This window comes from Anomaloglossus baeobatrachus, chromosome 1, assembly GCF_048569485.1.
Source record: "Anomaloglossus baeobatrachus isolate aAnoBae1 chromosome 1, aAnoBae1.hap1, whole genome shotgun sequence".
NCBI lineage: Eukaryota > Metazoa > Chordata > Amphibia > Anura > Aromobatidae > Anomaloglossus > Anomaloglossus baeobatrachus.
Window position 1 is genome coordinate 382721817 of NC_134353.1, and position 12517 is coordinate 382734333.

A 12517-nucleotide genomic window follows, 5' to 3' on the forward strand; every position below is an offset into this window, starting at 1 on the left:
TGTAACGGTCATCATGGTGGCGCATGAGGAGAAGGAGGAGCAGTCCAGCGATTATCCAAAGTCCAGAAGTGTGTACCCATGGGTGAGTGGAGGTACATGGCAAATTCCCGTTACAAACTTTAAATTCCGCTCTCATTTGCTGGTGGTGTGGTGAAGTCTGGCCCAATCCAACCCTTGTTCATCTTGATCAGAGTCAGCCTGTCAGCATTTTCAGTTGACAGGCGGGTGCGTTTATCTGTAATGATTCCACCTGCGGCACTAAAAACGTGCTCTGACAAAACGCTAGCGGCAGGGCAGGCCAGGACTTCCAAGGCGTAGAGAGCCAATTCATGCCACGTGTCCACCTTGGATACCCAATAATTGTAAGGCACAGAGGAATGTCAGAGTACAGTTGTTCGATCTGCAAGGTACTCCTTGAGCATCTGGGCAAACTTAGGATTTCTTGTGGCACTACCCCGCACCTCAGGGGCTGTGGTACATGAGGGGCTGAGAAAACTGTCCCACATCTTAAAGACTGTTCCCCTACCTCTGGCGGATTGGACTTGTGCCTCTCTCGGCTGTACGCCTTGGTTGTCCACTGATTCCTGACCTATGCCGCTAGCGTTTTGTGAGGGGAATGCTTTGCCTACTTCCGTGACTATGGCCTTCCGGAACTGCTGCATTTTGGTTGACCTCTCCGCCTCGGGAATAAGAGACATAAAGTTCTCCTTGTAGCGTGGGTCTAACAGTGTTACCAACCAGTAATGATTGTCGGCCAAGATGTTCTTAACGCGAGGGTCACGAGACAGGCAGCTTACCATAAAGTCAGCCATGTGCGCCAGACTCTTAACAGCCAGGACTTCAGTAGCCTGACCAACACGTTGACTGAACATGCTGTCCTCCTCCTCCTCCTCCTCCTCCTCATCTACCCTGTCCTCTGGCCAGCCACGCTGAACCGAGGATATGACTGGTGTGCATGTCATATCCTCAATTTGGCCGGAGATTTGCTCCATGTCTTCATCCTCCTCCTCGTCATAGTCCTCCACTGCACGTTGTGATGAGACGAGGCTGGGCTGTGTGTTATCACCCACACCCACTACTGTTTCTTGCTGCAACTCATCGCGCTCCGCCTGCAATGCATCATGTTTGGTTTTGAGCAGAGACCGTTTTAGAAGGCAGAGTAGCGGTATGGTGACGCTAATAATGGCGTCATCACCACTCACCATCTTGGTGGAGTCCTCAAAGTTTTGGAGGATGGTACATAGGTCGGACATCCATCTCCACTCCTCAGGTGTTATGTGTGGAGTTTCACCCATTTCCCGACGGCTTAGGTGATGCAGGTACTCAACAACTGCCCTCTTCTGCTCACATATCCTGACCAACATGTGCAGAGTTGAATTCCAACACGTGGGGACATCACACACCAGTCTGTGAGCCGGAAGATGCAAACTGCGCTGAAAGCCGGCAAGGCCGGCTGAAGCAGTAGGTGACTTTCTAAAATGTGCAGACAGGCGGCGAACTTTTACCAGCAGATCAGACAGCTCTGGGTATGACTTTAGAAACCGCTGAACCACGAGGTTGAGCACATGGGCCACGCATGGAACATGTGTCAGCTGGCCTCGCCTCAAAGCCGCCACCAGGTTCCGGCCATTGTCACACACGACCTTTCCTGGCTTTAGGTTCAGAGGTGTGAGCCAGTGATCTGCCTGCTGTTTCAGAGCTGTCCACAGCTCTTCTGCATTGTGGGGTTTGTCACCTATGCAGATTAGCTTCAGCACAGCCTGTTGCCGCTTCGCCGAGGCAGTGCTGCAGTGCTTCCAGCTTGGGACTGGTGTGGAGGGTACAGTGGATGAGGATGCGCAGGAGGAGGAGGAGGCTGAAGAGCATGACATTCCGGAGCTGTAGAGTGTGGGTGAAACACTGACTGAGGTAGGGCCTGCAAACCTTGGTGTGGGAAGGACGTGTTCCGTCCCTCGCTCAGACTGGGTCCCAGCTTCCACAATATTAACCCAGTGTGCCGTCAACGAGATGTAGCGGCCTTGCCCACAAGCACTTGTCCACGTGTCTGTGGTTAGGTGGACTTTGGGTGAAACAGCGTTGTTCAGGGCACGTGTGATGTTTTGTGACACGTGGTTATGCAACGCGGGGACGGCACACCGGGAGAAATAGTGTCGGCTGGGGACCGAGTAACGTGGGACAGCTGCCGCCATCAGGTCGCGGAATGCTTCTGTCTCCACCAGCCTAAAAGGCAACATTTCCAGCGCAAGCAGTCGCGAAATGTTAGCATTTAGAACTGTGGCATGTGGGGTGTTGGCAGTGTATTTGCGCCTGCGTTCAAAGGTTTGCTGAATGGATAACTGAACGCTGCGCTGGGACAAGGACGTGCTTGATGATGGTGTTATTTCTGCGTAGGCAACTGCAGGTGCAGGACCGGAGGAGGCTTGTTCGCAGGCAGCATGGACAGGGGATTGGCTCGCATGCACAACCAGCGAAGACGTAGCAGTGACATTAGCAAGCACTGCTCCTCGACTCTGTTGTACTTCCCACAAAGTCGGGTGCTTGGCTGACATGTGCCTGATCATGCTGGTGGTGGTCAGGCTGCTAGTTTTGGTACCCCTGCTGATGCTGGCACGGCAGGTGTTGCAAATGGCCTTTTTAGAATCATCTGGATCCAACTTAAAAAACTGCCAGACTCGGGAAGACCTAACATTTGTACAGGCACCTTGTGTCGTGTTGTTGTTCCGGGGAACAATTGCCTGACTTCTGCCTGGAGCCACCACCCTGCTTCTTACTGCCTGTTGGGATGCTACGCCTCCCTCCCCCTGTGCACTGCTGTCCTCGCTCTGCATATCCTCCTGCCAGGTTGGGTCAGTTACTGGATCATCCACCACGTCGTCTTCCTCTTCCGCACCCTGCTCCTCCTCCTGACTTCCTGACAATTGTGTCTCATCATCGTCCACCCCTTGTTGAGACACGTTGCCAACTTCGTGAGAACGTGGCTGCTCAAATATTTGGCCATCTGTACATACGATCTCCTCATGACCCACTTCAACATGAGCTGGCGAGAGGCCAGAATGTGCGAATGGAAACGTGAACAGCTCTTCCGAGTGTCCAAGTGTGGGATCATTAATGTCCGAGGACGTGTACTCAGCCTTGTGTTAGGAAGGAGGATCAGGTTCTGAAATGTGCGGTGCAGTATCACGGCTACTGACACTTGACCGTGTGGAAGACAGAGTGTTTGTGGTGGTGCCAATCTGACTGGAAGCATTATCCGCTATCCAACTAACAACCTGTTGACACTGGTCTTGGTTCAAGAGCGGTGTACTGCTGCGGTCCCCAAGAATTTGGGACAGGACGTGCGAGCGACTAGATGTGGCCCTTTGTTGTGGCAAAATTAGAGCTTGCCCACGACCTCGGCCTCTGCCTGCACCACCATCACGTCCACTTCCTTGTTCCTTGCCAACGCCCTTGCGCATCTTGCAATGCTGTGCTGACGTGTATTCACTAGACTTGGGCGTTATATCAAAGTTTGTGCAAATCGTGCACCTGTACGCTGCCACCGACAGGCACACACGTGCGGTTTTTAAATGCAAGCACGGACGCACTAAGAACCTAACACAGGTTTTAGGAGCAAAAATTAAGAACTCTGACACTATCAGCCACTGCTGACTGACGTGTATTATACACTACACTTGTGCGTTATATAATATTTTTGTAAAAACGCACACAAGTGCACCTGTACGCTGCCACCGACAGGCACACACGTGCGTTTTTTAAATGCAAGCACGGACGCACTAAGAACCTAACACAGGTTTTAGGAGCGACAATTGCTGAGAAGTCTGACACTATCAGGACTGTTTTAGACTGTGTACACCAGCCCCAGATATGATGAAGGCTGGTATACGGTCACCACTAGGAATGGCTATATACCCTGCCTGCCTGCCTGCCTGTATACTGCTACAATAGTCCTGACAAGGACTCTTTTGGTCACTAGCCTGTATTCCAACCTGGCTATACCCTGCCTGTATACAGCAACAATAGTCCTGAGAAGGACTCTGCTACTGTACTCCGACCTGGCTATACCCTGCCTGCCTGTATACAACTAGAATAGTCCTGAGAAGGACTTTTGGTCACACTGTTTGCAGCCCTGATACGGAAATAGCTATAAAGGGCCGCAAACCTTTCCCTGAAGCAGCGACACTCTCCCTGCACTGACTGTCTGGATAGCTGTGAGCAGAGCACAGCGCGCCCGCCGGTATAAAGGCTCGGTCACGCTGTGCAGGCCGGCCAATCACTGCAATTCCACAACTAACAGGGCTGTGGCATTGCAGTGGTCTGCCAGCCAATCCCTGCATGAAGGCTGGCTCTCAAAAGAGCGCCAACATGCAGGGATGAAGACCACGAGTACAGCACGAGTATCGCGAGATTACTCGGTCCCCGCCGAGTAGACCGAGTACAGTGATACTCGTGCGAGTACCGAGTAGTAACAAGCATGCTCGCTCATCACTAATCACCAGCCAAGGTGAAGCTGACAGCTGGGGTCTGGTATTCTCAGGGTGGGAAGAGCCATGGTTATTGGACTCTTCCCAGCCTAAAAATAGCAGGCCGCAGCCGCCCCAGAAGTGGCGCATCCATTAGATGCGCCAATCCTGGCGCTTCGCCCCAACTCATCCCGCGCCCTGGTGCGTTGGCAAACGGGGTAATAAATGGGGTTGATACCAGATGTGTAATGTCACCTGGCATCAAGCCCAGCAATTAGTGATGTCACGGCGTCTATCAGATACCAGACATAACTAATTGACAGTAAACAAAAGCAAAAAAAAATGACAAAAAATTTTTTTATTAGAAAAAACACTCCCCAAATCATTCCCTTGTTCTCCAATTTAATAAAAAAATTTGAAAAAAATGGGTCCGCAGAAATCCATTTGGACGTCCCACGTCGCCTCTGGACCTTCTAGAATATGGGGGCACGTTCAGGGAACGTATCCCCCATATCCTAGGAGGGCAAACCCTCCATTTGAGGAGAGTGGGTGCCAAAAATCTGCACCCACTCTCCCCGGGTCACAGCTGCAGAGTGCGAGCAGCCAGCACAGCTCTCTGAACACAGTGCTGGCTGTCAGCTGCTCTGCTCATGTGACCGGCCAGCGTGCACTGTGAAGGAGGAGGGGGCCGCGGGGGATCAGCGCTGCGACCGGACAGGTAAGGGGGAATACCGGGGGAATAGGGGGTGACCTGGCAGGGCCTGGGGGGCATTTTTCTGTCGCATGTCTCAAGGCACATGCGACAGAAATCATAGGAGCAGGGCGGCCGGTGCGCTACTGTGCGCACGGCCATGTTGGATTTTCGGGAGGGGGGTCGGGGGTCGGGGCGGGCACTTTGGCGACACCGGGGGCTTTCCAGGACTTTGCCAGGAAGTGAGGTCAACAGGAAACCTCTTGACCTCACTTCCAGGTAAATGCCTGCGTTCTGGCATGCCGACAAAGCCCGCGGACCGCAACAAAAAAGCAGCTCACTGCGGTGTAGCTGCGTTCTGACCCACATCATTGATTTAATGGGGGAGAGAACGCAGCCACAACGCACAAAAGAAGTGACGTGCTGCTTTTCTTTCCGCACCGATTTTTGGCATCCAAAACACTGCATTTAGAAACGCAGCGTGTGCACTGATTTTTCGGCTTTCTCATACACTTTGCTGGGAAAGCTGAACGCATGCAATTTGCCACTGAAACGCTGCGGTTCTAAACGCAGCGTTTCCGCGGTAAAAAACGCAACGTGTGCACACAGCCTAAAGATATCACATTCCCAGCACCTAAAAAGTCAAAGTAATTTATGAAGGGGCAATGTACGCAAAGTTTATTGGAAAAAAAATATTGTAAAATGGTGGCTGATAGGAAAATTCTGCATACAAAAATACTTTAAGAACAACCAACAGTACTGATTTAACAAAATCTTTCTTGTTCGGTATTACCAAAGGATTTCAGGTAGCAATGTAATGCCCAATATCAGAAAGCTGGATTTGCGTCCTAGCTTATGTGTCTTACAGCAGGACAATGACCCCAAATAGACTTCAAGAAGCACCCAAAAATGGATGGGAACAAAGCTCTAGAGAGTTCTGAAGTAGCCAGCAATGAGTCCGGATCTAAAGAATATCACAAGTCAGTACGCCCCTCACATTTTTGAACATATTTTATTAATCACTACAGTTGAAAAGTATGGGGTCACCCAGACAATTTTGTCTTTTCCATGAAAAATCATACTTTTATTTATCAGATGAGTTGCATAATGAATAGAAAATATAGTCCAGACATTGACTGTGTTCTTTTGCCCATATTAATCTTTTCCTCAGATATTAATCTAATCTCAGATATGGCTTTTTCTTTGCCAGTCTGCACTGAAGGCAAGCATCCCGGAGATGCCTCTTCACTGTAGACATTGACACTGGTGTTTTGCGGATACTATTTAAAGAAGCTGCCAGTTGAGGACTTGTGAGGCATTGATTTCTCAAACTAGAGACTCTAATGTACTTGTCTTGTTGCTCAGTTGTACAGCGGGGCCTCCCACTTCTCTTTCTACTCTGGTTAGACCCTGTTTGTGCTCTTCTCCTAAGGGAGTAGTAAACACCGTTGTAGGAAATCTTTAGTTTCATGGCAATTTCTCGCATGAAATAGACTTCATTTCTAAGAACAAGAATAGACTGTTGAGTTTGACATGAAAGTTCTCTTTTTCTGGCCATTTTGAGAGTTTAATGGAACCAACAAATGTAATGCTCCAGATTCTCAACTATCTCAAAGGAAGGTCATTTTTATAGTGTCTCTAATCAGCAAAACGTTTTCAGCTGTGCTAACATACTGGCACAAGGGTTTTCAAGGGATTTCTAAACATCCATTAGCCTTCTAACACAGTTAGAAAACACAATGTACCATTAGAACACTAGTGTGGTGGTTGTTGGAAATGAGCCTCTATACAGCTATATAGATATTGCATTAAAAAACAGACGTTTGCAGCTAGAATAGTCATTTACCACATTAACAATGTATAGAGTGTATTTCTGTTTAATTTAATGTTACCTTCATTGAAAAAAAGGGGGTTTCTTTAAAAAATAAGGAAATATCTAAGTGACCCTAAACTTTTGAACTGTACTGTATCTTTTCATGGGACAACACTGAAGATATGACACTATTGTGGAAATCCTGAGGCTTTAGTCGCCACAGAGGTACTGCACCCCGGCCAGAGGTGTGGTATTCCATCCTGGGTATGGAGGAGGTCATCACCGGTTCACACTAAAACACAACACTCTCACTCAGCAACACCTCATCAGACATGGTAAGGGCGGGGGGGGTGGAGTCTTATGAGTGGGAATAGACAGAATAGACAGACAGTCATGCAGTGTGAAGAGAGAAGGAAAGAGAGTGGAGCAGTGGAGGAGTGAAGACCCATGGCCTGGAGCTGGTACCGCTCAGCCCAGGCACATATAGAAGGGGTCCTAGAGACCACGGGAGTGTCATAACCTCTCGTGGCCTTGTTCCACAAATAATCTACAGGTGGAAGGACTTGGCCACAACACGGGGACTGGTACCTAGGCTAGAGGAGAAGAACCCACGTACTCCACTAGTAAAACCAGTGGCTGAGGTGACTACAAGCACCAAAGCCACATCCACACACAAATTCGCTGAAAGGTGCCCCCGAAGGACCAAAGGATAGAGCTTCATGCCACCCAAAAGGGTCCACGGGCACCGGCACAGGGTTCAGTGTGTGAGGGCGTAAAGCAGGAGGGAGAAGCAAGCGCAGGAAGATGACCAGGGAAGGTACACACAAGAAAGGTGCACCGGACTCTACCTCCGAACTACCCGGGAGTGGATGGAGCCCATCACAGTGAAACTGCAGCAGTCAGTGGCATTTTGTGTTATCTTGGAACCTGCTACAGTGAGGAAAAACCTTGAGACTGCATCCCTGTGTCGCTCCGTTATTCTCTAGCACCTCCGACCCAGCAACCCCGGGCATCGCCTACTACTACTCCCATCCGCCCTGGGGCCCAGCTCTACCTGTGGAGAGCTACACCAACCAAGCTGCGTCATCATCTGCCACAGAGGTCCCCATCCCGCAGCGTCGGCACCCCACAGGTAACATCACGAATAAACTGTTATCATCCCCTTCCTATTCCCAAAACTACACCGCCGGGGTCACGGAATCGGGCCTCACCACCGCGGCACCCCAGTAGCAGAACCGCTGCCTGGTAACGAGTCACCCCATGGCCTGATGCGAAGTAGTCAGTGTACAGCTTGTATGATAGTGTAAACTTGTTGTGCCCTTTAAATAACTCAATACACAGCCATTATTGACTAAACCCCTGGCAACACAAGTGAATACATCCCTTAAGTTAAAATGATCAAATTGTGAATATTCTAAGGATCTGAAACAAAGAATTGTTCCTCAACATAAAGATGACCTAGGTTATAAAAAAATATTGCCAACATTGTGAAACTGAGCAGCAGCAAAATGGCCAAGACCATGCAGAGGTTTAACAAGACAGATTCCACTCAGAACAGGCCTTGTCATGGTTGAGTAAAGAGGTTGAGTGCATGTGCTTAGCGTCATATCCAGAGGTTGTCTTTTAGAAATAGATGTATGAGTGATGCCAGCATTCCTGCAGAGGTTAAAAAGGGGTCAGCCTGTCAGTGTTCAGACCATACTCCACAACAGACTGCATCAAATTGGTCTGCATAGGAGTCATCCCCGAGGAAGCATCTTATAAAGATGATGCACAAGAAAGCTTACAAACAGTTTGCTGAAGACAAGCAGAATAAGAACCTGGATTTGGAACATGTTCTGTGGTCTGAGATGAAGATAAACTTGTGTTTTAAATGATGTCAATTTTGTGTGGCGGCAACCGGGCAAGGAGTACAAAGACACGTGTGTCTTGCCTATATTCCAGCAGGCTGGTGGAAGTGTCATGGTTTGGGGCTGCATGAGTGCTGCTGGCTGTGGGGAGCTACAGTTCATTAAGGGAACCCGGAATGCCAACATGAACTGTGACATATTGAAGCAGAGCATAACTTCCCTTACTGACCACAAACACACCTTCAACATGATCACTGTGTTGCTAAAGATTCTGAGGGTAAAGGTCCTGGACTGGGTCAAGCATGTCTCCAGATCTAAACACTATTGAGCATCTATAGGGCATCCTCAAACGGTAAGTGGAGGAGCGCAAGGTCTCTAACATCCACCAGCTCCGTGATGTCATGATGGAGGAGTGGAAGAGGATTCCAGTAGCTCCTGTGAAGCTCTAGTGAACTCCATGCCCAAGAAAATAAAGGTAGTGCTTGAAAATAAAAGTGGCCGCACAAAATATTGACACTTTGTACACAATTTGCCCATTTCACTTAGGGATGTGCTCACTTTTTTGCCAGCAGTTTAGACATTAATGGCTGTGATGAGTTATTTAGATGGCACACCAAATCTACACTGTTACACGTGTACACTGACTATTTTACATTGTATCCAAGTATCATATCTTCAGTGTTATCCCATGAAAAACTAAAATATATTTACAAAAATGTGAGAGTGTACTCACTTTTGTGATATAGTGTTAATTCTATTGAACAACTGTGGAGATATCTTAAAATTGCTGTTGGGAGAAGGCACCCTTCAAATATGAGAGACCTGGATCAGTTTGCAAAAAAGAGCGGTTCAAACTTCAAGTTTGAGGTGCAAGAAGCTTGTTAATGGTTACAGGAAGTGATTGATTGCATTTATTTTTTCCAAAGGATAAGCAACTAAATATTAAGTTGAGGATACCAATAATTTTGTCCTGCCCATTTTTGGATATTAGTGTGAAATTGTGTCCAATTCGTGCTTTTGTCCTGTTTTTCTGTGTTGTTACAAAGAAAATAAACATGCGCATAATGAAATATGTGTAATTGCATTAATTTTCTAAGAGAGATACTTCATTTTCTGGCACAATTTTGTAGGTTCCAAAACTTTCAGCCATGACTGTATATGATTAGCAGCTATTGTGATTCAGTAGTATTGTGAGAATAGAATACATTTTTCTATATGATTTTCTACTGTGAGAATACAATATATATATATATGTATATACATATACAAGGGGTGATCTAAAAGTAATGATAATCAATAATAAACACAATGAATATATTAAAAAAAAAAATTATGTTTCTACTTAGTCTCCTAACAAGTCAAAACATTTAGTCCATCTCTTTTCTAAACTTAGAATTCCCTTCGAAAAAAATTCTTGATCTTGACTAGACTTGAGCGCGGTTCGCGGTTCGAGGTTCTCCAGTTCGCGGCTCGAGTGATTTTGGGGGCTGTTCTAGATAGAACTAGAACTCGAGCGTTTTCCTAAAGCTCGATAGTTCTAGATACGTTCGAGAACGGTTCTAGCAGCAAAAAGACTAGCTAATTATTAGCTGGCTTTCCGCTGTAATAGTAGTGTAAGTCACTCTGAGACTCACACTATTATGAAATTTCAGTGTATAGTGTGCGGGAACAGCGCATTCAGATCACTGCTGTATGGATAATGGCGATCGCCATTTATTTATTTTTTTCCTTGTCTTCTTTCCCTAAGCGCGCGCGTGTAGTGGGGCGGGCCAGCATGTCAGCCAATCCCAGACACACACACAGCTAAGTGGACTTTTAGCCAGAGAAGCGGCATGTGTGATAGGATGTCCATGTCATATGTCCCTGCATTATAAAAACGGACATTTTGCTCCAGCACGCCATTATCTGCCTTCTGCGTCCTTGGTGTCAGTCATCACTGGCGCAGCTCCTATCTCCGATACTGCTGTGTACGCTCCATACACAGCGCTGTACAGAATAGGGATAGAAGTTTCTATCAGTCCTTTTAAGGGCTAATACCGGCAGGGTCAGAGCCATAGGTGACAGGTCCGTGAAAACAGAGTTTAACAGCTACACAAGATGACAGCGTCTGTGTAGCTAAGGTCAGGGATTTCCTCGCTGCATTTCCCCATTAGGAGGGATAGAAAGGCAGACTTCCTTTCCTCTACCCAGAGACCCACAACCCTGCCACTGTACCCTCCTGCCCTATGCACACTCAAACTCATTTCTACTAAGCCATTATACTAGCAAACACTGAGTGAACTTAAGGCATCCTAAACATGGCTGTTGGACTTCTGTATTGTCCCACTAGTGCAAAGATATTTGCAGCACATCTGCCTGCATTGCACACTCAAACTCATTGTTACTAAGCCATTATACTAGCAAACACTGAGTGAACTTAGTGGCATCCTAAACGTGGCTGTTGGACTTCTGTATTGTCCCACTAGTGCAAAGATATTTGCAGCACCTCTGCCTGCATTGCACACTCAAACTCATTATTACTAAGCCATTATACTAGCAAACACTGAGTGAACTTAGTGGCATCCTAAAAGTGGCTGTTGGACTTCTGTATTGTCCCACTAGTGCAAAGATATTTGCAGCACGTCTGCCTGCATTGCACACTCAAACTCATTGTTACTAAGCCATTATACTAGCAAACACTGAGTGAACTTAGTGGCACCCTAAAAGTGGCTGTTGGACTTCTGTATTGTCCCACTAGTGCAAAGATATTTGCAGCACCTCTGCCTGCATTGCACACTTAAACTCATTGTTACTAAGCCATTATACTAGCAAACACTGAGTGAACTTAGTGGCATCCTAAACGTGGCTGTTGGACTTCTGTATTGTCCCACTAGTGCAAAGATATTTGCAGCACATCTGCCTGCATTGCACACTCAAACTCATTGTTACTAAGCCATTATACTAGCAAACACTGAGTGAACTTAGTGGCATCCTAAACGTGGCTGTTGGTTTTCTGTATTGTCCCACTAGTGCAAAGATATTTGCAGCACCTCTGCCTGCATTGCACACTCAAACTCATTGTTACTAAGCCATTATACTAGCAAACACTGAGTGAACTTAGTGGCATCCTAAAAGTGTCTGTTAGACTTCTGTATTGTCCCACTAGTGCAAAGATATTTGCAGCACGTCTGCCTGCATTGCACACTCCAACTCATTGTTACTAAGCCATTATACTAGCAAACACTGAGTGAACTTAGTGGCATCCTAAAAGTGGCTGTTGGACTTCTGTATTGTCCCACTAGTGCAAAGATATTTGCAGCACGTCTGCCTGCATTGCACACTCAAACTCATTGTTACTAAGCCATTATACTAGCAAACACTGAGTGAACTTAGTGGCATCCTAAACGTGGCTGTTGGACTTCTGTATTGTCCCACTAGTGCAAAGATATTTCCAGCACCTCTGCCTGCATTGCACACTCAAACTCATTGTTACTAAGCCATTATACTAGCAAACACTGAGTGAACTTAGTGGCATCCTAAAAGTGGCTGTTGGACTTCTGTATTGTCCCACTAGTGCAAAGATATTTGCAGCACGTCTGCTTGCATTGCACACTCAAACTCATTGTTACTAAGCCATTATACTAGCAAACACTGAGTGAACTTAGTGGCATCCTAAACGTGGCTGTTGGACTTCTGTATTGTCCCACTAGTGCAAAGATACTTG